This window comes from Pararge aegeria, chromosome 16 (genome assembly GCF_905163445.1).
Source record: "Pararge aegeria chromosome 16, ilParAegt1.1, whole genome shotgun sequence".
In the NCBI taxonomy this organism is placed as follows: domain Eukaryota; kingdom Metazoa; phylum Arthropoda; class Insecta; order Lepidoptera; family Nymphalidae; genus Pararge; species Pararge aegeria.
The window spans coordinates 16,979,632-17,006,971 of NC_053195.1; the positions used below are offsets into that span (position 1 = coordinate 16,979,632).

At 37.1% G+C, this 27,340-nt stretch overlaps 1 protein-coding gene across 1 annotated transcript in view; it reads left to right on the plus strand.

Moving 5' to 3' along the window:
* The window catches only part of LOC120630685 (serine/threonine-protein kinase SMG1), a 172,335-nt gene that overhangs the window by 33,339 nt on the left and 111,656 nt on the right, over positions 1-27,340 (plus strand). The gene's annotated exons all lie outside the window — the stretch shown is intronic.

The window sequence follows — 27,340 nt, forward strand, 5'->3', positions numbered from 1 at the left end:
GGTTAGGATTTCAAAACATACCTATTCATAAAGATTCTAATTTTTTTCCTTCGTATTTTTATTGGATTGTCGATTTATAAATATATTTATTTCCAGAAAGGTTTAAATATGGATACTTTGTCAAGTTTATTGCACTGCGTTCGTTGCCATCTATTGTAAGACACGAGGGACGCGCGGGTTAGCCGAACTAGCATATGATGTCTCATTACATCATCAGCCCAATAACGTTCCGCTACTGGAGCTCAGGACTCCTATTCCACAGGAGGGAGGGATTTAGAGCGTAGTTCCAGCACGCTACTCCAATGCGGGTTGACGGGTTTTAATGACAAATTTACTATAAACTAACGGTTGACATCATGACTTCTAAAAAGTTCAAAGTTTATATTAAACGTAGAAAGGTCATATAAAACGTGTTTATGAAAAACTAAAATATTACTTCACAGGTTTTGAGGTGCATTATTTACTGTCTCTGTGACTTATCTGTCTAATAGTTTTTTTGTAAGCCACTGAAATATTTTTTAATGAAAAACATCAGATACATAAACATAACATGCAAAATTAAACTCTAGTGACGCGTGCCGTTCTTTTCTCTTCAATAGGGTTGTCATAAATACACACTGAGAATGTTTTGAATTAGTTTGTAAGGAAAAATAAATATGCTTCTTCGGACTTACTAATATTTTGACAGGGCGATTTCTTTATGAAATACACTGATGCACCCTTCAACCGTATTTCGCAATTCGGTTACACGTTGTACACGATATAAAATCTTGTGTTTGAATTACTGGTCAGACCAGGGGCATCTTCAATAATTTTCCAGAATCAGAATCAGAATTGACATTTACCACACAGTAATAATAATAATCGGGATCGACGTCTTCACGCGGCACTGGGCTTGACACCTATTTCCCTAATTTTTTAACAGTTAATAGAAATAATAAATTATTGACCCGATTCGGGAATCAAACCAATAAATAATATTCCGCGATCTTATTGAATATACCAACAACTACACTAAAGAGATACCTCATGCTCTTAAATTTGAATTTGCCAAGCATTTTATTATTTTATAAGCGCAGTGCCTAAGCTTTCTCCCTCTAAATGTATTTATATGAAGACTTCTTATTAACGCAGTATCTCGCAGATCCTATCGAGTTTCAATTGACATATCAGTTATCTTTCATAATTGAATCTTGACACTGTACTACATTCGCGTTAATAATATAGTACCAAGTTATCACGAACACTCCACTATATTATATGCGAAATAAAATGATATATCTCTGTGAAAAAGAAGGCTTGTTCTGAGCGACTGATCTATCAACGCTCAGCCAGTAGAGTCAGGAACTTAAAATGTTGACAGTAGATATCAGCTATGAAATAAGCACCCACTATGAATCCCATATGGGTCGAAATTTCTATTAAAGCCCTTTGTTTTTCAAATTATGTCCAGGTACTTTTGCTTTCGGTGGAAAAAAGTGCTCCACTGTTTTTCCAAATTCTACCCCCAAACGGTTGAATTGGGGTTGAAAGTTTATTTGTTAGAAGCGTTAATGTGCTCTGAAAATAACTTGGCCTTAAAGTCTTTTAAACCGTATTTAATTGTAAAGTTATTTTAAAACATCCCTTTTATTTCTGAACTATATTTTCTGAACTCTCTTCGGTCTGGTCTGGTGAAAAGCTTTGGCCGGACTTTGTCGGCACGTCTTTTCGGTAGGGTGGTAACTCGTCTCGGCCGAAGCCCCTTCCACCAGACCAGACTAGAGAAAATTGAGAAATTATAATTCCAAAACTGGCTCAACAAGAGATCTACCACTTAAAGCCACAACGCTCAACGCTAAGCTAAGGTTGTCGAAAATGATGTTCATTGTCACGAATAATGTAATACCCCATCTGCATAGAACCCTCTTTCTGAATATCCATTTATATGATCGTGTCATTAGTGCTCAGTTGCAGAAGCGTAAATAATATTCCAGCGCTCGCCTCTCACATACTAAGCCGCTGTTGACCCACTAAATATCTTACGAATTTGACATTTTTGCTCGAAATCTACCTTCACACCTGTTCAAAGAAATTAAATTTAATCTGAAATCCCCCCTCATCCGGCACACAGAGAAAATAAGACTCGCGGTACCATCTTACATTAGCTAAGAAACTTCGTTTAGGTTGTAATGACAATGATATACAATAAACGTTAAACTGATCATGTATTTCTATGAGAACACAGTAGATGATTGCAGAGGTATGTCATGCAACATGATTTCTTTCTACGGCCTAAGTTACTACGGACTTAGATTGCTACGAGTATAATCAGTAAATCTTTTTTGGTTTGACAGTTTTTCTTAACTGCAATCTCACATGGTGGCGAAGATGGGAACGGGCTTTGCAAATCTTTTATTTCGAGTGTTTGTAAGTTGTTACTGAATTAAAAAATTATAACATATATACACGTTATAATATTTTTTTTTATTAATAATCTTTATTTTAAACAAGTAATTTATCACTTTTTTAACTATATTTTCTGTATGTTTGTTTGTTGACTGCATCATCACTTACAATCAGGTGAGATTGCAGTCATGGGCTAACTTGTAGTGCCATTAAAAAAAAAAACTTTTGTGTGAATACAAGTAATTCCTGCAGTTTATTTAACAGGCCACCAACACCATATTCGGCCCTTTTTTGTTCACGCAACATTTAAATAGTAGGAAAACTAGGGGATTATTGGTTTTAGCTTAACTGTGATTTATAGTGGCAATATCGCGATATAGTGCGCCCGCGAATTTTTAGGTGCGTGGGAATATGATGCCGAATAGAACCGTCACTTTCGTTTTTTTTGTTTTGTTTTTTTAGTCCTCTATCTGCATCTGTTATTAAAAAGCTTATTTTTTCACAATTATAACAACGTTATGTATATTTTATTGTGAATAACAAATGTTACCTGAATTTGGACTTGGTCAAGAGCATTCTCTACCAACGAAAAATATACAAAGCAAAGCAACAGCCCATATAAAAATACTTATTTATTTTAATTAGTTGATAGTTTGTCGGGCTCAAAGGTCTTTTAGGAAAGTCAAAGTCAAATAGGGACATTCATCATCATCATCATCTCATCAACGCATTACTTGCTCACTACAGAGCACGGGTCTTCTCCTACAACTAGAAGGGGTCCACCACGCTGGCCCATTGCGGATTGGTGGACCTTTGAGAACCTCTCAGGCATGCAGGTTTCCTCACGATGTTTTCCTTCACCGTCGAAGCAAGTGATATTTTAATTACTAAAAACATAGCATAGCATAGCTTAGAAAAGTTAGAGGTGCAAGGTGGGATTCGACCTCGCGCCCCTCCTGAAAGTGAAGTCGACATTGTACCTGAAGCGCTATCACCGCTTCGTCGTATCGTTTTTATTATAATAGGCACATTATACTAAAAACTTAAGCTACGAGGGGTCTTTGCTTTTGGTTTGCTGATGTGATCAAGGATTGAGGGAACCCGTTACGGCTCCAGTAAATAACCACTTACTAGTCTGTCTCAGCTAACCCCGGCTCAAAGATGTTCGAAATCATAAAACTTACATTTCATAAGCTTTTGTGACTCTGAAAGTAATTTTATTTTTCATTTCGTGTACCTACGTCGTTTCAGTAACTTTATTTTCTGTTTTCGAGGTACGTGTTCTAAAAATAATACAAGATTCACTTAACCTACTTGTATATAAGTATAAATAGTTCGGTAAGAGGCAATGCTCCTACATTTAGTTTGTGCACGCGAGCGTGTCACCTAATGCCGGGATTATGCTCGGTACACTTGTCCAGCAGCGCTGGAGCTTCCGGGGATCAGCTTAGCCCTCCCAGGCGGATATGCGACGTAGTACCGGTGTAGTCATAATAATGTTTTCACCAGCAGCGTCGTTACCGATCTTGCCGATCAATGTGACATTTGCTGTCTTGGGTGGGACTTCAGATGCAGATTCTAATGATTAGAGAATTCTCTTTGCGTGGTGTCCCTAATTAATGTAATTTCCTTTAATCCTGTTACTACCAGTCATGTAATAGTTAAAATTGAAAAAAATGCTTTGCCCAGTTGTCCATTAATATTGTGTGTGTTGGCCATCAAGGGATGAAATGGTGGATGGAAATATTTACGAGAGTCTATTTGGAAAGTCAGGGACATTATAATTTAAGGTAAGCGCCTTCAAGGGGCTATGTATCATCTAAGAAAGAGTTTCTTTAAAATCTTACTCCGAAGAGGATGCAACGAGGGTCAAAAGATTGTAATCGCAATAAAAAACAAATTTCAATGTCAAAAATCTGCAAAGTTTAGGTTGTGGAACGAGGACTTGGCAAAAGTGTCAGTATTAGGTATTTTTCAAATCCGACTTGTATTTCTAGAGATTAGCGCGCTTAAACAAGCTCTTGTGCCATGTGGCGACGGCAGATCCGAATACAGTTGCCACCACGCATTTTCTTCCCGCGGGTGTCGTACGAGGCGACTAAGGAAATATAACGGAAAACGGACAGCAGCGTCCTCTGTTCCTATTACTGCCATCCATTGTGATCACCAACTCATCCAGCCCAGCGTGGTGATTATAGACAACCCCTTCTTTTGGGAGACGGTGGACTGTCATAGGCTATTTGATGAATTGAATAATACAGCTTTGGTAGTAGAACATATACAGTGGCGTGCACAAGGTTTTAGATTATAGTATTTTACTTTTGGTTGCATTTACAATACCCAGTGTATTGTATATTTTTAATGTAAATAAAAATCACACCACGATCCTGCATTAGATTTTTCTTTTTGCGAATTTTCTGCCTGGGAAAGATCGCTATATAACAATACGGCCGTCAAATTGTATTATTTCTCTTACTTGCTATTGAATTTACAATTTTGTTATTTTTCTCGGCGGTGTACAATAATGGCGTACGAAACGCCATAAGATCGACTCACGTCAGGTTGGCTGAAATTATAGCATTGGAGTTTTTTGTTATGTGTTATAAAGCAAACTTTTTTATATTTTTCTGCAAGCAGTTTATAACTATTGGACCACGAGTGGACCACTCGTTGACAACGCGTCACGCAAATCTAAAAACAATATCTCACATGACGTAATGTTTTTGCATTTCAAAGTTTTGATTTTTTATTCTATACTTAGTCGAAGCTCATAAAATTAATAAGGATTTACGCGAAAAATCCTGAAATAAACTAGCTGAAATGAAGGTTTCCGTCCGCCATAAAGCTAGGTTAAAGAGAGTAGAGAGTAGAGTTCATTAATCGTGGTTCATTAATTATTCAAGCGGGCAGATTTAGGCCCGGAGCGGATTTCACGGTCAGTCTCGGACACTCGCCTATGTTTCCTCGTTAATAACTAGATAATCGTGATGCATGTTCTACTTTGATTTCAAAATTCAAAATTCATTTCATTCATGTAGGCCTAAGGCACTTTTGTAGTCTATTTGTAGTGACTCTACCACCGGTTCGGAAGGCAGATTCTACCGAGAAGAAGCCGGCAAGAAACTCAGCAGTTGCTCTTTTCCAACATCATTTTACAATTAAACAATCATTGTTCTATCTTGAGTGAGATGAAAGCGGAACGGCTTGCTTCCAGGCAACCTTGTCATTAAGAAATTCATCAATAGTATAGTAACTACGATGTATTAAATATGGTTTTTATACATTCTTTAAACTTATGTAATGGATGATCTAATATCATGTTATAAAAGCATATACTCAGCCCCACAAAGGTTTTCTGTAATTTCCTAAGACGATATGCTGATATTACTAATTTATGACCGTTTCTAGTAAGTCGATTGTTTATATATCCAATTTTTTTTTTTATAAATTAAAGTGTTGTTTTACAAAGACTAAATTGTTATAATAATATTGCTAAGCTACTGTAAATCTACCTATTTCTTTAAATTTTTCACGGAGATATTCGCGTGATCTAAGTTTGTACGATTTCAAATTGTTATACATACAAGGTTGTGCTACTTAAGCTTTAGCCGCGTTTCTCATGCTGCTCATCTCCTAAGGCGGAGACAAAGAAAATATACTTGGTCAAAAACGCAATACCTAAAAATTTTTCGGACCGATCCCAGGATGTCGAGATCCGCAGTCGAGCAGGCCACTAGACCAACAGAAAGTGCTCCCTACATACAAGCACACTTGTTTTGGTACTTCAAACATGTAAGGGGACTTGCTGCAAAGGCACTTCCTTCAAAATTTCTGAAATAAAATTCAATCACTATATATCACTAAATTTTACATTTTAGTTTTATTTAATTGCCTTAAATTGAATCTGGTTATTGTTTCACTTTTTTGTGTTATAATTTGCAAGCCTTTAAATATAGGCTAAAAAATTGTCTTAGTCACAAAGATTGTTATATCTTTGTGATAGGAATTGAATAACAAAAGTTTGGACCTTTGACTTTGCGCTTATAAATTTGAAGTAATATGCTACTTGGTTCGAAAGTTATAGGGCTCCAATGGACGGACACAATAAAAATGTTGTCCTAATATAATAACCTTAGCGCCCTCAGCGCCAAGATACGCTTATCAATAAATTTTAAATGAAATTTTGAAAAATTGGCAAAACAAATAACTACAAGTGAACGAAGTGTGTTTGTACATTTTATTTAACTTTATTGTCCTTTACTGCACGTATACCTGTTGTAATTTGTAAATAACGCCACTTATTAGATTACATAGTGAAACAATCACATTTACTCGAACCTGTTTAGAATCTGTTTAGAATCCAGTTGTTTAAGCTTCAAATACCTATTGTGTAATAGGGAACGGAGTCAGAATGTCCCAATTATTGCATTGGTTAACAATTCACACCGTGTGGCTGTTACAGAGTGTTGGTATAAAGGCTTATTTACATTATTCCATTACAACGATAGTTTGAAATGTAATGTTCGATGTGTACAGCTCTGCTGGTTGGCGGGCTTTGTTAAAGCACCTACACTCTTAGCTAAGATTATTACTAGGCATAAGGGACTTGCAGCAACATCTTAAATGTGCTCAGTGATACGGTCGCTGCTTTTGTACTCTGGGAGGTAAAGTAAAGGCCAATTATTAATCTCCAAGCGCGAACAAAGGAAATTCAAATGATTAGTCAACTCTATGCGAGTTTGGTAGAATTTGAATTTGACTGGAAAAGTTGTACACCGGGATCTGTAACAGCAACGGTGATTAATGCCTTAATCCAGCGTGCCCTAGTCAACGTGAATAGATGCTTCTGCAACTATCAGAGCAGTAACACAATTTGTGTTACTTGCGTACCTGACTTTGATACATATAAAATACTAGCTGTTGCCCGCGACTTCGTCTGCGTTTGATTTTGTTTTTTGCATTCAATTTAGTTGTAGGAGGAGTTCTGTCCTCTATCTCCAACCACATTAATAAACAATAATTATAATTTGTCGGAGTTATGGTGTAAAATCGTCAAACACTTTCATCCCCTCTCCCAAAGGAACCGAGCTTAATGTCGGGATAAAAAGTATTCTATATTACTTCTAACACTTCAAAGAATATGTGTACAAAGTTACATGAGGATCGGTTAAGTAGTTTTTGCCTGAAAGCGTAACAAACAAACTTACATTGACATAAATTATAATATTATAGTAGGGATGTACGCGTTTGGAACGTTTACAAAAAATTTAAATAATTGTAATGTCATATAATGTTACTGTACCCTATTATCGCCTATCAAATGATAATTTACTGATAATATGCTGATTTTGAAAAAAATAATACTATTTTTCCTTGTTTCTATAATTTATGATTTAATTACGCATATTCTGCCAATTTTTGTGGACTATTTCAAGCATTTTCGATATGTATTATAAACATAATTTTACAGTAGCTGTTTTAGGCACGACGGAAATTTTGTTTAGAGACGCAAATCGCCACTGCGACCTATTAGAACCTATCTGCAAGCACTGGAATTAACTCGGCGACTGTTGTTATGTGAACTGGCCTATACAAAAAACTTTCATTAGCAATCCAGCGAGGCAGGTGTAGCTAACTGAATCTCAGTATCCGAGCGGGAACGTTTTTGGGGATTGAGTTCATCAATCTCATTCATTCATTATTTAAGTAGACGAGATTAAGGCGACCGGATTTTACGACCTCTCTTAGACACCTTGCCTAACCTTTCCAGACTCTTATTATTTTCACACTTCCTTTATATTCTCTTCTAGTTGTGCCTTGCGGTTTCACCCTTGTCGATTCCGAAAATTTTAGCAATACTTTTCTAGCAGTAAATAATTGATGACATATCTAAAGATTTAACAGAGCTATGATGTAAGATAAACAAAAGGAAGCTTCCTGAAAGGAAGGCCTGAGGGAAACCTGTTATTTTTTGGGATAAAATTTTCCTCAATGTAAAACCAGAGGAAAATTTATGTTATTAAGTTATTCATTATATCAACTCTGAGTATACGAAATATCATTAAAACTGTCCAGTACTTAGAGTGACTCTACTATACTCTAGGGCACGGGTCTCTTCCCACAATAAGAAGGGGTTAAGCCGTAGTCCACCACGCTGGCCCAATATGGGTTGGTGGAATCCACACGCCTTTGAGAACATTATTTCAAACTCTCAGACATGGTTTCCTTACGATGTTTTCCTTCACCGTTGAAGCAAGTGATATTTAAATTGCTTAAAACGCACATAACTTAAAAATATTAGAGGTGGACATCCAATTTAAGCGTTTCCTAGGTTTAGTAAAAACGGGCATGAGTGTATTTTATTTAATTCGGATTTACGATCTATTTAATGGCGTAAAATAAGAATCATGACATTAATTTTATCAACATTTTCACTCGTTAGCCTCCGATTTCACAATGAAAATATATTGTGATGTAGATATTTATAGGGCAGTGAAACAGAGCAGCTAAAAGACTTTTCTTTAAATTTGTACGACATATAAATAGTTTTTCTTCTTTTATTAAAACAAGTACTTTTAATTGTACCAGGGCCACAGGATAAAGGAAGTGGTATTATTAAACCGCCTGCAGTAAGACAACAGAAATAGATTGGCGCGCTGTCTTCATCATCGTAAATCTGGGTGATATTGGATTGAACGCGGAGAAATAATGAGTATCATTATTTATCATCCGCGTAGACGTACCGCCTAGGCGATGGGTCGTAGGGTGATGTCGTATAGCCAACTTAGGTTTCTTTGTTATACCACAGTATAAAGAAGTTTGACGCCTTTCATTTAAATTTATTTAATAGGAGGGCTCAGACTCACTCTTTTGTGAGAGCTATGCTGGAAGTTCTCTACTTAATCCATACATAAATAAGGACATCCGTAGAAGAACTGGAGTTAGCAGCATAGCTCGGTGAATCGCTAAGCTGATGCAGTACTTAATGGAGCACATAGCTCGGAGAAATAATGGACGCTGAGGTCCCAAGATGCTGGAATGGCAACCCGCACTTTTAAACGCAGCGTTAGTCGACCCCAACGAGGTGGACTGACACAGAAGTCGCTGTCGCTGGGAGTCGCTGAATACAAGCAGCCCAGGACCAAGGGGTTTGGAATCCCCTACAAAAGTTCTTTGTCCAGCAGTAGAATGATGATGTATGATTATTACGATGCTGCTGCTGCTGCTGCTGCTGCTGCTGATGCTGATGATGATGATGATAATGCAGCAATTTCCTTTCTGAAACATTTTATAATAATTCATTTTAGGCCTTTGTTCTCATGCTGAATGTCGCCAACGTCTACATAGTGTCATACACTATGTCCCTTGCTACAGAGATCAGAAAGGGTCTTTCTTCGCCCCGAACTTACAGCACCATTGCTGCTCGTTAATTATTTAACTGCCTGGGGACGTAGCTTCCAAGACGGACGGAATACAAACCGTATAATTAATTTACGTTATTAGTAGGTGTCAGTGAATGAATTTACAGTGATCACCATAATTTAACTTCATTTACAGTCGGTCCATTACCCGAGCGATTCTTCAAGTGATTGGCTCGCAATGACTACTACCTACTCCATCTCATCAAACGTTTTATTTCTGAAATGTATTAAACATTTTTTGTTTTAACTAATGACAATTATTAGTCCTGTAATCCTGTAATTATTATATCTATTATCTCGGATGACTGCGTTTAACAGCTTTTCAAAAGGTATCTTTATTTTAATTTTGTGTTTTTAATTTATTTTGCGTACATATCTATTGCTCAAAATCAATCGTTCTAACACCTACTAACTACGAGATTAATCGTTGTTCTTAAAACTTAATGCAAAGCTGATGTTATGGTTGCCATCTAGTATTTTTATGTTAACTTTGTAATGTTTTCTTAAAATATGGATCCCAGAAAAAACTGATACTATTTTGCTAATAATTTTTATATTCAAGCATTATTTACCTACTACCTGCTTTAATGGTCTAGTAGTTTGCATGGTTAACTACGGATCTCGAGGACCTGAGTTCGATTTTCGGGTCGTGCCAAGAATTGTTAGTTTTTGAGGTTACTGTTTAAAATTCATGCCATGGATAGCTCATTAAGCAGTCGTACCCGGTGAGGATCACAAACATGTGATGATAATCGTTAAAACCCACTAACCCGCAATGGAACAGCGTGGTTGGTCTATGCTCTAAACCCTCTATTATAAGAAAAGAGGCTCATGCCCTCTTGAGCATTGAAAGCTTATAGCATACCTTATGAGGACGATGTGAATGCACTTATTTATGTATGCAATTTTATTAAGATAATTATTACTTTAAAGTGCATATAAAAATTGTCGGAACCGTCAGGATATAAAAGCGGATAATTTTTTTTTACATAATTTTAAATTTGGAAGCAAATGTAGGTAAAAACACTAATACAAATTATAAAATTAGATAATTATAAATATAGAATAAATTGTATTAAAATATTGAAGAAACTATGTTTGTTTTGTTACAGGTAAGCTGTTTTTCGAGGTGTGACCAAGTAGGTGCCTATTAAGCGACTCAAAAACCAATTGGCATTAAAGGTTACCTTAGCTGTAAATTTACAACAATACAATTTTGTGATAACATTAATTCTAAATTACCAATAACGTTCAAAGGAATTATACAAATATGAAAAAACATAATATAAACAGAGTAATAAGAATTATGCCAGTAAACATTTTACATAATTACATGTAAAAATTTAAAATGGAATGATTCGTTCTGCATTTTGTAAATCTATATATTTTTTTCATTACATACATTTAAACTTAGTAGCATGAAATACATGTAACCTTCTCACTTAGTCAATTAGTTGAAAAGGAGTCCATAAACGGGGCAATCCACCGCAAGAGAGCGTTTCGGCGTGCAAATCCACTCGTGTAAGTCTTGCGCAAGTTTCCTGCTATACTGTTAACATAAGTACATCCATGCTTTAACCATCCACTACAGGCACTAAGGGGTTTTGGACGAAAAGATGTCACGAAGTTTCCCGAACGCTGCCCATCCGAGTTGGATTCGGCGGTTTACCTCTTCCTCGAAATTTTACTTACCTATCTGGATCGTGTGTCCGTGGTATTTAACTCGTCTTCAATTTCGAGTACAGAGTCAAAGTCTTGGAACAGTGCGTGTTACCAGTGATGAATTACGGATCTGAAACGTGGTCGCTAACTGTGGGCCTTATAGAAAGACTTCAGAGTCACTCAGCGGACGATGGAAATAGCTATGTTGGGAGTATCTCTACGTGATCAAATGAGGTCGAAGAACTAGAGTAACCGACATAGCTCAACGAGTCGCACCGGTATGTGCAGCGTTAGTCGACCTCCAACGAGGTCAGACGACATCAAACGAGTAGCTGGGAGCCGCAGGAAACCAGCGGCCCTGAGAGCCGTACGAAACAAGTGACCCAGAATCGTGGATTTTTGGACCCCCTACAAAAGGCCTATATCCAGCAGGTCAATCGGTTGAAGTGATGACGGATCACACTGGCCAAGTGCGGAATGGTAGACGGCGTTTAAAACGCCCTATAGCACATTAGGAACTTTTATTAAAAAAGTTATAGGTGCGTGTCGAACAAATCGAACTCATATCATGGTTTAACTGTTTACATAGTGTCCGTTAATATAATACAAATATAACTGGTAACATGCACATATTATCTATTATTTACTCAAGTCACTGACCGGGGCATTCTAACTTGCACGAGTTTTCTGTGATGCCACGTACCGATGCAAACGAGCCATAGCGATCGACAGATTGTATGTAGTTATGTGGATAGAAGTATCAAGCGATGGATCCCTGCGATCTGCGTGCAATCGATCGCCGCGACGGTTGATCAGTGAATGGGAACCTTTAGTTACTATACATTTTTGGACGTCTGACAAAAAACGCTACAGGTTTTAAATCTTAATCGCCCAATTTGGCTTCTACTAGCCGACATAAGTCAAGCTAAATTGTATTTTAAGCGCTACTAGCAAAATAATTCCTATTCCAAGTTTTGTTCGCCTGTTAGATCAAGGCGCACGGCTGTGCGTGGGACCAAGTTTCGGTTTATAGTACGCTCTGTATATAGACAAATCATTATGAGCTGAAATTCAAAGATTATAATACTTAATCTCTGCCTCACTAGGAATTTAAAATCATATAACAATCAGGTGCCAAAATAGATTACAATTTAAATCCAGAAATATAAAAATAAGAGAAATAAAAGCTATCTCAATGTGGTTAATGCTTCTAAACGATTTTAACATAACTATTAATAGTTTTTCTAGTTTTCACAGCGATATAGATATATTGTTATTGAGAACTATGACTGACTAAATGGTTATCCGCTTAAAATTTCAGCTTTTTCAAAGATATTCAAATACCTTTCGCTCAAAAGTGTTCGTTTTAATATTAACGAGTAACTAGAATTGGGCATCCTTAATGTACAAGAGTTAAGTAGACGTATAAATAGGTTATTAATTCGATTTAAAGCGTAGGCCTTGGCATAACGGTACCGAAGGCCGTCTAATTTATTTATTGCTTATTGTTTCCCGCGGTTTCATCCGCCGCAACTAAGGGTTGTATCGTATGTGATGTTTAATGGTTACCCTTCCTATACATATGTTATTTACTTTTATTACTCTTATTTGTTCAATTCATTTTATTTTTTGTAAGGATCAATATTCTAATACGAAAATAACTGATTTCGAATTATAATGCGTTATTCTTAAGGTAAGGTAGTGGAATAAACAAGTAACTTATTTTTATGGAACTCAATGTATATGGCTTTGAGAATAACGATGTTTTCCTTCACCGTTGAAGCAAGTGATATTTTAATTACTAAAACGCACATAACTCAGAAAAGCTAGAGGTGCTGGGAACTCGGTACCCCGAAACTGAAACCGATGCCCTTACCACCGCTTCCGTGGGAATAGTTGAAGTTGAAACCATTTGAAACTCATTTGCCTCTATCTTGGATAGATTTTACGGCCAGCTACGTGATGTAGGCTAACCCTTAAACTAGCATAAAATCCAAATGTTTCACTGAAACTATTCATTCCGAAGTGAGGACATTAAAGATCTCTCCGATTCAGGAATCTTATCCACTACTGATGCTAAGCTATGCGAGGCAGCAAAGTTTAGTTTACGAATGTTTTTATCGCCATATATACAAATTTCTAATCTAATGTACGCATCAAATGTGTTATCTATGTGCCTATTTGAATAAAGAAATATTAGACTTTGTCTTTTTCCTATTCTACAGACATTAATTGCACATACGTACTATGTCACTCTCACTGAAGGGACCGAGACATAATTCACTCAGAATATTTAAAAGTTAGGTGTCTTGGGCCACCTGACACAAGCGAAGCACAAAAAACCGTGCTATTGGCATGAACTGTTATGAGACCTTATTTCTATATTATTCAATAAGTTTTAATGTGATTTTTGTTAAAAACACAAATTTTGTTATAAGTAAATAGAGGCAAAAGTATGAAATATTTATATAGTTATTTTAGTTCAATATCTAGATACTTTATACTTACAAAAAAAACATCTTCGAGGAATAATATATACTAGGGAACTACTTGGCTTGTGCTGCGAAAACTTGATTTTTAAAAAAGTTTAAAGTAAATTATTATTAACTACAAAAAAGTTCGCGAGGGAATATACATATAGTTAAGTCGCAAAAGAAGCTTTTGTGTTCTCATTTTAATTAGATCGCCGATAGTAAATAATATAAATATTTTACCTTTCCTCGTCACACTGTCGCCTGGTTTCAAACATCCATCGCTAAGAATTCTCGTGCACGGTGGACAACTAGCCTTATTGGCATGCCGTTACCGTTGCGACCTTAAAGTTGCAGTTTTTAAGGTCGAAATTGTCTTGTCGTGCGACTGGTTATAATTGCATGGTTGTTTTACCGATCCCGTGGCGCGGCGCCAAGTAGGTGCTGCGAGAGTCAATGGCGCGTGACGTAGAACTGCTTGTGAAGCGCTTTGTAGTAACTTTCTCTGTCAGTTCCAGTTATCTACTCGGCGTAGCGAAAATACGTATCCACATTAGAGTATCGCGTTGTATAGAGGGAACGCGGTTACTCGATATTGTTCACAACTTTTTTGGGGAATAATTGTCTGACATACATTTCTGAATGTAACTGGATATTTAGAAAGACAATAGTGCCAGTTATGGTATACACAAATCTTCAAATTAATTGGAAGGTGTAAAAGCACCTTAACCTTTTCCACGGGGAGCATTGTGAAAAAGTTAACCATACTTGTAGTTTCAAAAAGAAAAAGGTGAAAAATATCGTGATTTTACTGTTAGTTTTTGTGTTAAGTTGCGCGGCTTGCTTATTTCTGTCGCAAAGCAAGCAGCAATGTGTTCAGTGTTCCGCTCCGAAGGGGATAATTGCCGCTGTTATTACAGGGACATGACGTTTAACACCTACGTCGGAGCGGCATTTTTTAGGACATATTGCTTGCATGTCGCGCGGAGTGTAACTTTGTTTTTATCCGTTAATAGCGGGTTCGCACATGTCCGTGAAGAATATGTTATAATGTAGGGACCATCTGCTTAGTCCGTCAATGGCGGGATGTCCACACATGTCCGTAAAGAATATGTTATAATGTAGGCATTTGTTCAATGGAAATAAGGTTGAAGGTCCTATGATTTTGGCTCGTTCGTGGAAAATGGATATTATGGTAGCGCGTGGCGTGTTGCCAAGTCGCGCTAATGTCAATGCCACGCGACCAAGAGCAGCGCTAGCCCATTAGAAGTGATCGCTCTCCGAATTATTGTGATGACGAATGTTGCGTGTGGATACCAATTGTGCGTGCTCGCGTTCCGACACGCGACCTATTGCCGAACTGAAATAAGCCAAGAATATAGCGTTACCTGCGAATTAAAATCTTTTTCATTTTGTTTAAACGAGCCATATTTATAAGGAGCGCACTGTCGCCTAAAACACAGGTTTATACCTAGCTTAGGGACAGTTGATTTCTGTATATCCAAAGTAAATTATAAGAGTAGGAATAATATAATGGTGTATGCTTAGTGGCGTGCACTGCATAAACGCATAAGGGCACTGCATAACCTACCCTTAGAGCCTATTATGGTTTTGGAAACAATAGAATCAAACACTACGATACCGATTCGTGACTAAGCAGCAGCGGTGTATGTGTATTCCATAGATGTAATAGAACATTACTTCACTAAAACATTTTGTAAAACCCGTGGTGTTTTTTTCCTCGTTGTTTTATATTTTTGATTTTTTGTATAACTTGGTCAAATACCCTTTGCACGCCCCCGAGCATGCTCCCAGGGCCATCTTGACGTCCTCCGTGGCCTAGTGGTGAGCGTGTGACAGTTAGGGAACTTGTAATTTCTGGATGTACTCTGGTCTGGTCTGCTGAAAGGCAGTGGCTAGTGACAAAGACGCTCCGCAAAGTGACTAAGCGTTACCGTATGTTTCCGCGTAAAAACTGATAAGAGGTGTGAGCTTAAAATTTCATACCCAGAACAGGTTAGCCCGCTACCGCCTTAGGCTACATTATCGCTTTGGTACAACCAGGTGAGATTAAGGTCAAGGTTCATTCCTAGTAGAAAAAAAAAATTATATGCCGGCTTGGTAACATCTGTAAAACTAGTTACTTGTTACTTTGTACTGTAAGATTAAGTTTCATAGATCTATCTGAATTCGTCGGTCCTGTTTATTGTCACTTAAGCCCACCGAACCCGAGTTGGAGCAGCGTGGTGGGTTTATTTTCTAAAACCGTCTGTCCCATGAGAGAGGAGGTGGATAACACCAATAAACTGAACACTAAAAAACAGTAGAAAAATTTCGCGGATTTTATTATATTAGTTGAAGTTTAACTAGAAAATTAACTAACATAAGTCTTATTGGGTTACATTTAAGCAGACATAGAAACTACACTATTCCAATCTTAACATTATCGGTTCATTTTGCTAAAACTACTTTCCTCCCTAATTCCTAAAACGCCAAAAAAAACACTTTTGCTCCTATCTTCCTTTATCTAGTTAAATATCAAACCGGTATAATTTTAAAGCTAACGGGTAACTCTTAAACTGGCCGTAAAATACAAGTACCCTTTCACACCGCGTTTTCATCTTAAGATGCTGCATATTTCAAAGTTAGGTGGAAACAACATAAACTATTATTAATATTCAATCTTCGTAGTTCTCCACAGCAAAAGGAGAGAATATTCTTGACCATATTTAACAACAGTAGAAATTTAGAAACTTTTTTTTTTTTTTTTGGAATTATTGACAGACCTGTAAAGCTGACCCATCGATTGTAAACCATCGCCTATGAACATAACACCATATGCTTTCCCTCGTTGACCGACGGTGCACTACTGATATGACTTTTTTACAGAAGATCGTAAATGGTAATTTGGAAGCTCCTGAACTTTAGCATGCCCTTTCATTGTCTGCTAAGAAAAAATTACCTAGAGTTGCTACGCGCAAAGCTTTTTATGTAAACAGCGGTAGAACGAATTTGGGTAGGAATGCAGCTCTAAATCGCCTAACTCGTGTCTATAATGATCTTACTCGCGCAAATAACAATATTGATCTATTTTGTCATGGGCCAAAGGTTTTTAAACGTGATATTATTTCTGCTTTGTCTGCACTTTTGGACTGTAATTTTTAGTTTTCTTTTGTTATTTTTCTTATTGTAATATTAGTTTTGTTTAACTTTTCGTATTTTTATTATAGTTAAATGCTGTGCACACCTTTAAGTAGTCACACTGATTAGAAACAAAATATTTGTAATTTTTCTTTACTATGTATTGTGAAAAAGCTGTTGGTGTTCCTTTAATTAATAAATAAAAAAAATTGGTCTTCTGTAAAGTCGGCTTACTGACGATAGTTGAACGTGACAACGTCGTAAGAAAATACTGATGGAATGGTTGCATTTTTCAATAGAAAATTTTAATTTTATTTGTTTGGTAGATATTATCGTTGCTATAAACAATTGACACCACATTCACTTTACACTGCACTTCATCCTTGCCGAAAACATGTAAATCTATTATTGTATAGAAGCTGTCCACGCCGACACATCGCTCACTCAAGTAGGAAGATTGTGCCTCTTTGTCGCTCGTTCAAGCTCGTTCGCAAGCCTTGAATGGAACGCCTCAGAGCGAGGTAACGCATACGTCATGTTTTTTCGTGCGTGCAGCCGGCTCCATCGAATTATAAGACGTTGATACGTCAATAAATAAGAAACACAGAAGAGAGAATACTTCATAGAGCATGCAACGTGCTGCCCTGTGTCCATCAACTTGAGGCGTAGGTGTTAAGCCATGAGGCTTGAATGTATTTACACCGGCAACGCCCTTCAGACCGGAACACAGCTCAACAATAATGCTGCTTGGCGGCAGAAATAAGCGTGGCGGTAGTACTTCCCCGGACCAGCTCTGTCACAAAAAGCTCTACAACTATTCCAAAATCTGCTTTACTTTCTTGGCTATTTAAAACATTTTGGGTTAAAATAAAGACCATTTCCATCATTAGCATCATCATATTAACCTATATTGAATAGGAGCAGGCGTTACTTTGCGGATATCCATAATATATTATGAAAATTAAGCTTAATTTGCTATATAGGTTCGCGGAGTATAGCAAATTTTCATAATCATATCAACCCATTGACCGGCCCACTACAGCGCACGGGTCTCCTTCAACAATGAGAAGGGGTGGCCACGCTGGCCCAGAACGGATTGGTGGACTCCACACGCCTTTGAGAACATTATGGAGAACTCTCAGGCATGTAGGTTTCCTCCCAATGTTTCCCTTCACCGTTGAAGCAAGTCATATTTTATTTACTTAAAACGCACATTACTTAGCAAAGTTAGAGGTGCGTGCTGGGACATGAACTCGGCCCCCCGAAAATGGAGTCCAGCGCCTACCCACTCTTATCACCGCTTCGTATTATTATTTGAGCAAATATAAATTGCGTTAAAAAGTGGAATGTGTAAAATAGGAAAGTGAACAGAACGGCTACGTAGCATTTAGGGCGGGTTTTAGTTCGAAAGGTTCTGAAATCGAATCTGGTTACGTCATGCTCTTAAGCCTGCTGCATTGTCACATTACTGTAAGTTGTTGTGAGGGGCTAACTTACATAAAGTTATGACTCTTTATTTGCCATGGCATAAGGTTGGAATTGGCATGCTTTTTGTTTCGCGAAGGCGCGGTAGTTATGGTATTCCGTTGGCGCGCTGCCAAGTGGGGTCATTGTCAATGGCACCACACGGGGCCAGGTTCTGAAGCGCTTTGTGCGATTGCGTTTTGTTAAAGCGGATCCGCTGTTATTCTATGTGGGACTGAACATTGATATTTCTTGTGTTTAAAAAAAGCGCTTTGCAGCTGCTGAAATAACAGACTTGTTTGGCATCTAGTGTACGCAATTAAAAAACTTCTAAGGTATTCCATAGCGGTGATAGCCAAATGGCTAAAGTAAGGCTTTTGCTCTCCTGTCAGGGGTTCCGAATCCCCTGGTCAAAAGCTATATGCACGCCACTGATGCTCAGAGTATCTCTCCAAGAGAGTAATAAGGAGATCATAGAATAACCGAAGTTGTCATCTTATAAGAAAGTGGCAATATCGAAAATAAGATGTGTTTTGTTGCTCAGGTGGATCCGTCCACACTAACGCTAGGAGTCCATCTAATCCAAGAGATGCTGTATTGACGACCTCGCACTGGGAAGCTGGTTTCCGTCATACGCTACAAATCGTCGTTTCTTCTTACTACTGAAAATATGCCGGTGAAGTGGCCAGTGGCCCGCGTGCGGGGACACTTACCCAGTGGCGTGCATAGAGGGTATGCACAGGGTATGCCGATGATATAAAATGAAGAAAATCCCCAGTACGTGTCATTAATGTAGGCTTTTTATAACTCTTACAATGCCTATCCTTAAGTTTTTGATAACTCTTACTGGAGATTTTCTTCATTTTATATCATCTGCATACCCTGTGCATACCCTCTATGCACGCCACTGCACTTACCCTAATTCAGGCTGTTGAAAAGCGTATAAACGTGTCACAATTTTATATCCATAACATGCTCCCTTATCTTCAGCAAGGTGGCGCCTCGATGGCACACAATTTTTTATTGCGGTCGATAACTTTATTGCGTGTTCGAGAAGCCCGCCATAAAACGTGCACTAATAGCCGATTATATGTATACCCTTGTGTATGCTCAGCTGGACCATTATTGAATATAATTACATTTTGAAAAATGGGAATCGATCCAATGTTCTTATTACTCCATAGGGAGACCCTACGGATCTAAATGCAATCATATATTTCTACATTTCTAACCACTTATTATTCACATACACATACTTAAGGGTTAAACTCTGAACAGATGTATTTAAATTATAGTTTTTAAATATTGGGTAGAAGCAGGCGTAACTTTGCGTGTTTCCATGATATATTATGAAAATTAAGCTTAATTTGCTATACTTCGCGAAAAGCACACCTGTGTTCTCCTTTTCGCGGAGTATAACAAGCCTTTTTTTTATTTTAAACAATCCTCAAACGTCAACAACAAGATCCGGCACACAAGACACAATTGATGGAGTTTTTACTTGGTTACTAAATTTTGTGGAATGTAAACAATATAATTCATATTTCAGTTAGCATAAGCCATTAATAACAAAAATATATAATAACGATAACAATGATAGTAATAATTCTATGACAGTTAATGAAATGCTGTAATAATCTTAATAGTAACAGGGAAAAATGAAATAATTGTATTACTTGTATTCATGTCTATGATAATAAAAGCCTTTTGTTAAACTTTATCTAATTTAACTTTATTTAACCAATTTCTGTAAAGTTGCATATAGTACATCGTTTTTTGAAAAAAAAGGTCATAAAAGAGTTTCACTTCTTACGTGTGTACACTAGTAGACGCAGACATTTGTTTTTTTGAAATAACAACTTTAGAAAGTCAATCTGCTTTTAGTGGCTCCATCTATCAGTTTAAGCGGATTCGATCCAGAATAATTTCGTTATTAGCGATTAAAATCAGGTAAACTTGTGGTAATGACCCAACGTGCCCTCCGAAACATGAAGAAAAGATTCAGTCTCTTTTATGATTTTAAAGTAGGGCGTGATCCACTTGGACCAGCGCTATCGACTGATTTGCATTGTCACAACAACCAAAGATACACTAAGAAGCTAGCTTCACTTAGCCGTTTACTTTTAAATTAATGCATTAATTTGCCAAGTTCTTGGTAACGTACACGTTATGAGCTTATCTCACTCTTGTGCTTTAATGAGTTTATTTTTTAAATATAAGAGAGATTAGCCCAGGAAAGTTTTTATATTTGAGATCAGCTAATTACATTTAGTTGCTGTGTACTTTTTACTTGCGACAGTTTAACAACAGTCTTTAGGATTCGATTAAATGATTTATTATGTGTGTGTTGTGCTTGGGTAATATTGTTTTACGTGCTAGGGTTCGTTAATTTGATATATTTGAAATAAGAACACCCAATGACTCTTGTAAGACTTTTATTTTTTATGCATAACAAAGTTTCTGAACCCACTTCCAATGGCAGGTCAATTGTAGTTCAGAATGGTAGCCAAGTTCCCTATATTACACACTTATCGCTTGTTTCACAAAAGTATCACTTCGATGTTACTTCACTTCTCACAGTAAGAACTAACTCGGTCGCGTCGAACATCCGCTATACATATAGCTTCGGAGGCCTAGAACGTTCTTTTCCCGGAAATCGGAAACAAGTAAACAAAAGGGTTGATCTAGAAACGTTTTGAAGTTCGCCAATGCTCGGAATTACATTTTTGCATTGTAAGTACTTTCAACCACCAATCGGGGCCAGCGTGGTTGACTACGGCATAAAAGCCTTCAGAGTCTTCTCATTGTGGGAGGAGACACGCGCCCTGTTGTGGGCCTGTAACGGGTTGATATTATAAATAACTTTTATCCCGACACCAACACGTAAAGTACCTAAGCTGCGTTCAGGAGCTTTTTAGGAGAAGGTTATTTTTAACAATCTGAATGATAATTATCATTCGCGTAATTAATTCATCACCAAATATTCATGAAAAAGTTTTTGAAAATACAATAATATATAAATAATCTTCACGAAAATTTTTAATTTAACATTTTTTTATTTTTACCTTCGCCTGTAGGTATTTCGGAGACATAGGCTTCGCGAAAAAATTTCTTAATCTCTCGGGATATCATAAATTAAGATGTAGCTAACTGAGAATAAATAATCTACCACAAAATTCGATCATAGACTATCAAACCATCATACAGGAAAATTTAGATAAAAAACCTTCCTTAAACCAAAAAGTACGAACGTTGGCTCTATGTAAATAATTTGTTTTCATTTGTGTAACAAATTCAAAATATGGTCGTGCCGATTTTCCGCTAGATGAAATTTAAATGTAGTGTTTCTAGGTCATCGATTTGTTTGGGAGCGTTTCGGTTCATATGCGGGTATACGGGCAATGAGAAACATAGAGACTCGCTAAAGCAGATCGCTGATTTGCACGTGCGAAAAGAGACGCACGCATTGAGCTAAAATTAAATTTTAATTAATGAATATGTTTCTGCTTATCGATCACTGACTCTAAAGCTAAGTGCACGGTTATCAGGAATCTTGAAATTCTGTATTCGGAGAGTTGTAGTAAAATAGGTTTTAATTTTTTTTTCAAATTTTACATTCGTTTAAAAAAAAATGTCGAGGTGGTCGCCATAAGTTACTGTAACGATTGTTTCTTTTAATTTTATTAACGATAGGCCAGCGCTTGATAACAATTATGCCCGTTAGAAAGCAATGATGAGGAATGATCTAGGTTGGAGCACGCTTGCCTAGAAAAAGCCTGTTCACTCTTGCCTCAAAGGAACTCAAGTTATATGTGGCACCTAGCGGTACGTATCACGATTGTGTTGTGATTTGAATGTCATAGTATAGAATCAGGGTTAAGACGTACCATTTTCCATTTTAAAAGGACAAGCAAATCACTTGCGATTTGTGCAAAAGTTGCAACTGATGATTATTGAAAAACAAATTAAAAAGAATAGCCTGTTGCTTATTATTTTAATCCCCTAATTTCTTATCTAGGTATAAAAGTGGATTTCGTTTCGATTTGAATGTTCATACTGAACTTAATGAACAATTTTGCGGTGCGTACGCTATCAGCACATGTGCGCTCACCACGGTAGCTCGGTTTGAAGGGCATGAATAAATAAAAGCTGACCCGTGTAACTAATGCTCTGCCTAACACGATCCACTCAGCAACCTGCATGCGATATTAACTGAGGTTGGCCAAAGCTAGAGAATCTATTTTTAGACAAGTTATGACGACTTTATTACACTTACGTGACGAATTCAGCTTTAAAACATGTAGCTACCCTTAGAGTACTTAATTAAATTTCGTATGACAGACTAAAAAATACTTATCTTCTAATGACAAGGTTGCTTGGAAGCATCCGGCTCCGCTTTCAGCTCTCACAAGATAGAAAAATGAATGTTAAAATGCAAAATGTAAATGGTTGATGTTGGAAAAGAGCAACTGCTGAGTTTCTTGCCGGCTTCTTCTCGGTAGAATCTGCCTTCCGAACCGGTGGTAGAATCACTACAAACAGACACACTTGACGTTTCAAAAGTGCTTATATTAGGCCTACTTGAAATAAATGAATTTTGAATTTTGAATTTTGAATTTGAGATAGCGCTCTTAGCGCAAAGATTGTGAAAAATAAATTTAGAACTTTTTAAATATAAGCGAAAATTCTTCATTGCGCTAACGAAATTTTATTAGAGGTAAACATACACGGTTCCGCGTTGCAGGAATTTAAGTCGTACATACGAAAAAGTCTAACTTAGTTTTAGATTTTCATAGCATTGCTCGGATGGAAAGAGATATTTAATTTGGCCAACATAATTATCCTGTGTGACATGCGACAAATATCCCACATCGGATATTTATAAAAATTAGAAATGAAAACAATTTAAAAAAAACAAAAAACCCAATGAAAAGATAATAAATTACCCCAAAAGGGTGTTCGTTATTCAAAAGAAGTATAAGTTCTTTGCAATTGAAATGCAGAGAACTTATATAGTGTGCAATCTTATACTTACTCAAGAGTTGCTCTGCTGGCGACGGGTGTAGGGGAGTGTATTTACGTGATCAAGTCAGAAATGGGATCTCTTGATTGAAGAACATGTGAAGTTGTAGTGTAGCTGAACAAGTGAAGTAAAGTGGTATCGAACAAGGCAGAGTTTGGAGCCGAACCGATGGACGGAAAACCCATTTATGTAAATAAAATATCATTTTCTCATTCCATAATTAACAAAAACCATGTTTGACGGCCGATTAGCGCAGTGGGCAGCTACACTGCTTTCTGAGTCTTAGGCTGTTTTTATGTGTCTGAGTGCTTCACTGTATAATATAAGTATTTATGTACTAGTATATTATTCATAAAAATATTCATCTGTCATCTTAGCCATAACACAGACTACGCTTTCTTCGGGGCTAATATGGTTATGTGTGTACTGTCGTAGTTTATTCACGTCACAAAGATCTGCCTTCCGGACCGGTAGTTGTAGTGGCCTAACAAACAGACAAACTTGATGTTTCAAAAGTTCCAAAATATTACATACTACTTAAAATAAAAAAACTTTTAATTTGAATTTGCATTGGACTTCCAACGGTGTCAGGGCGATGATAATAATTTATCGACTAGGGAAAGCAATCAATGCTTCAAAAAATGTTAAGGCTACCTTGACAGTAAAAACATTAATAAAAATTATCGTAATTAGAAAAGCTTTGATGGAGATCGAGACGCAGAATCATCGCAAACAACAATAAGCTATTTCAAGTCGATAATCTTTAGTATCTCGGCTTTTAGGAGAGAAAGGATTGTAAAGCATAGGATTGAATTATTCGTTTTACGTTTACCTAAGAGATTGTAAAAACAAATATCTCATAACAGGCGACAACGTGCAATTGCCTTATAAAGCTTGTAACGAGTGTATGCAGCCGCCGTATGTTTTATAGAATCAGTTAGTTAGTAATTGTGCCACAAAAAAAATCCGCACTATGCAAAAAAACAACTACGAAAATATTTCTTTCTACATGCGCGGCTCTATGCATCGCATGCTGATTGCACACCGCAATACACGTGCAAACCCCTGTGTTAATATCGACTCGTTATGCATTTTAAAGAAAGCAAGTCGTGTGGTGACCGCAGATCAGAATACCGTTGTCACCAGTCCACGGGTGACGTACGTGGGTACTGCAAAAAGGCCAAGTCACATATTTTCACTCATTTAAATAGTTTGTGAAGTCATCCCTTGTGGAGTAAGGGCGTGTAGATTCAGAAACTAGAGAGAGCTCTGATAGTGCGAGTCATATGGTCTCGTCTCGGTCTCGGTCTTTCTTTTATGGGATTTTTCTGTTCAAGACGAGTCAACTAGTGTACAAAAAAAAAGTTAACAAAGGTCGGAATATTCGCGCATAATGTTCCGAGATATTTTGAGAAAAAAAAAGAAAATTGACAATTCGTGGCTCTATGCAGTTTTTATCCGCGGACTAATTGCACGCCACGGTACGCGCGTAGCCCCGTTGGTTCGTGCCTACTTGTTAGCGCACGTTTTAGAATCTGAAGTTATTCATCAAAGCGTTCTGTAAACCGAAACGCGACGACTGGCCCTTTCATTTGATATGTTATATGATGCTCTTTGACCCTCAAACTTTCAGACAAACAGACTTCGTTTATTTACGCTATACGTTCGTAATTGGATACCTAGGTCACCTAGGTAATTGTGATAAAAATAAATTAGCATATTCTTTACCAGTAAGTAATTTATGTTACACAAGCCTATAAACTCTTTGGAATAGACGAGTCCGTCAGTTTTCTGTGACTCTAATCTATTTGCTATCCATATTCTATTGAGGAAAAGCCGACAAGATATCCAGCAAAGATTCTGCTCTTCACCGCTGTTCAATCTAAAACGTGCCGCTATCAAAAAAAACATTTTCAATCTTGTGCGGAAGTAGTTTAAGCTACCATATGTTGTTCCCGTTTAGAAATTTACCAATTTTATAGCAACCCTCGATTATGAAATGTTTAAAATACATAATGTTATACTTTCAAAACGTCTGAGGAAGAAAGAGCATGTGTTTCGCACAGGGACCTTAATAGGCTGCTGATGAATGGCAGATGTGACTAAACAACTTCTTTAAGGCCATATCTAAATAAATATATTACCAACTTCGCCATCTCATACATTTGTAAAAAAAATGCGGACCGATAAACGCGCGAACGATCGTATGTGATTTGTTTTAACATTATGAGTGTTTACAGTAAGGCGCTGCGCAAACGTAGACACCATTTTTAGCGACACCGGACACCATTGCAGAACGCTGTGTTTGCTAGTGTCGAATTAATTCGCATTCGCATTAATGCTTAGTAGCGTGTATCGCGAGTCTTATCTACGAGAATATTACACGGATAGACCAACTGAAAAAAGCAGTGGTGGTAGCCTAGAGGTTAGGACTCCGGCTTCGCTTTCAGGGGGGCTGAGTTCGAAACTCGGCACGCGTCTCTAACTTTTGTGAATCATGTGTGTTTTAAGCAATTAAATATCACTTGCTTTAACGGTGAAGGCAAATATTATCGAAAACCTGCGTGCTATACAGAGTTTTCTATAATCTTCGGGTGCGTACCAATCTGCTCTTAGCCAGCGTGCTCGCGCTAGGACTAACAAGCCATGGTGATGGGTTGGTGATGATGTTTAAACCATTCTTATACCCTATCCTTTTCTATCTTGAGGGTTTCTATATACAATTTTTTTTTCAGAGATAGAGATAGTATATTATAAAAACTTCAGAATAAGTACTTTCATCTTTGAACTAGTTGATTTCCTAAATAAAAAGTAGAATTGTTACCTGCTTTGAAATCCGAGTAACATCGAAATCAGTCCAGCTATTCGAAGATTACCCGGAACTAACAGACAACCATTTTTCTTTAAATCATTCACGTTATAAGTACCGCTAATTTTTTCAGTTGTATTTAGGAAGTAAACTTCTTATTTGTGTAGTTGAAATATTAAATTCTAAGCACGTATTTCGCGTGAAGTTAAAACTATGTACCAACGTTTGTGAAAGGCCTTCGAATAAGATATATAAATTCGTGTCCAGTAGTACACTCATTGGATACTTGATAATTACATTTTGTATTTGCCTTTTTTTGATTGCAGAGATATAACTACGGTAAATATTGAAAGTTCGTGCAAAGGTGAATTATACTTTTTTGTACACCTTTTTATAAATTATTATTAATATTATTATTTTTTTTCGCATGGTGAAAAGGATTGATAGCTACCACTGACCCTGGGGCAGGACTGTGGGATTATGTGGGACTCTCCCCTCCAAAGGGGGTATACCAGAACTAAAAACCACCACGGCATGTCCCTCTTGTTGGTTGTTAGACGACCGGGGAACCCGTTGTATACTTACGTATTTTCTATAATAAATTTCCTAATGTTTCTTATAACAATGTAAACTTGTCGTCTTGTAATGTTTATTACTAGTTTACACCCGCGGCTAGGTTCTGGTTAAAGTTTTCCCGCAGGAAAAAAGTATTTTCCCGCGATACTTTTAGCGTATACTCTATAAACCTATCTATGGCTCACTCTGAAATTAATTTCCGCTCCCGTCGAAACATAGTAACAAAAACAATCCATCGAATTGCAACCTTTACACGTAAATATATTTTTTTTTTATATAATATATCGCATGAGATAATTGTGAAGGTAGAGAAACTATTTTCTTGTTAGAGTAAGGAAGAATAATATTAATGAGATCAAAAAAATATTGTTGAGAAACAAGGTAT